Source organism: Carlito syrichta, unplaced genomic scaffold (assembly GCF_000164805.1).
Source record: "Carlito syrichta isolate Samal-C Ts95f unplaced genomic scaffold, Tarsius_syrichta-2.0.1 Scaffold311769, whole genome shotgun sequence".
NCBI classification, from domain to species: domain Eukaryota; kingdom Metazoa; phylum Chordata; class Mammalia; order Primates; family Tarsiidae; genus Carlito; species Carlito syrichta.
This window is the reverse complement of record NW_007255865.1, coordinates 39,151-40,573: the sequence shown is the minus strand read 5'-3', so window position 1 is coordinate 40,573 and position 1,423 is coordinate 39,151.

Below are 1,423 nucleotides of genomic sequence, written 5' to 3'. Positions count from 1 at the left end.
TGGGGCGAGGCTGCTGGGGCGAGGCTGCTGGTTTCCCAGGAGGAGCCCTATCTTCACTCCCCTGCCCAATTCTAGGCCTCCCCCAGCCCACCGTCAGGGCCTCTCCTCCCTCCGCTTTGCCCACAGCTGCTGCCTCTGAGCTTTGTGGACCTGCTTGCTCAAATCCGAGGCCATCTTGACCCAGTTTTACAGGAAGCCCCGCCTCCTCCCGCCCAGCCTCCCTCAGCCTCCCCTTCACCCTGGAAAATGGAGCAGGCCCCTGCAGAACACCCCATCCCTTCTCGCCACTCCTGCTGCAGGAAAAAAGCCGCGTTTTCCCTTTGTTCTGGGAGCAGGGTCCTTGCTCTTCCTTGGCACCCAGGGCTTCCTCCTGGAGGCATCTTCTAGTGCGAGAGCCGGCAAACAGGCCCTTTCCACTGCTGAAGAGGTGGAGGAAAGATCGTGGATGGAATTTGACAGCCGGGGCTAAGTGATTCCAGGGTGCCTTCCAACTCCTGAGGTTAAGGAGGTGTAAGGTGGGTCCAGGCGTCCCCTGCCCTCTCGTGGCTGTGAGTATGGCTGGGTTTGCCCCAGACCTGGGACCCTGGGAGAAGACCAGCATTCTCATTCATCAGGGCAGAGCTGCCTCTCTCCAGTCCTGTCATTCTCCAGTGAGAACTGAGTCTTGAGAAGAGAAGATGAGCTGGTTACCAGTAAGCAGGCAAGCAGCCTCCTGCCACGGTGCCTGCGTGTAGCAGGTACCTTCTATGACTAAAGGAACCTAAGCCAGGCGTGACATACACCGTAGTTCCAGCTACTCAGGAGGCTGAGGCAGAAGGATTGATTGCCTGAGCCCAGGAGTTCAAAGGCAGCCTGGGCAACATAGCAAGACCCTAATTCTATTTTTTAAATGTGTTAAGCCGGGCGTGGTGGCTTGCGCCTGTAATCCCAGCACTTTGGAAGGTGGAGGCGAGAGAATTGCCTGAGCTCAGGGGTCTGAGACCAGCCTGGGAAACTTGGTGAGACCTCAACTCTACAATACAGAAAAAAGATCGGGTGCAGTGACTCAAGCCTATAATCCCAGCACTTGGGGAGGCCGAGGTGAGAGGATTGCCTGAGCCCACGGGTTTGAGACCAGCCTGGGCAATTTAGCAAGACTTCATCTCTATAATAAATCAAAAAATTAGCCAGGCATGGTGTGTGCCTGTAGTTCCAGTTACTTGGAAGACTGAGGCAGAAGGATCGCCTGAGTCCAGCATGTTGAGGCTGCGGGGGCCATGAGCATGCCATTGCACTCCAGCCTGGGCTATAGAGTGAGACTCTAACTCAATTTAAAAAAAAAATTAGCCGGGTTCGGTGGCTCAGCCTGTAATCCACGCCTTTGGGAGGCTGAGGTGAGTGGATTGCCTGAGCCCGCGGGTTCAAGATCTGCCTGGGCAACTTG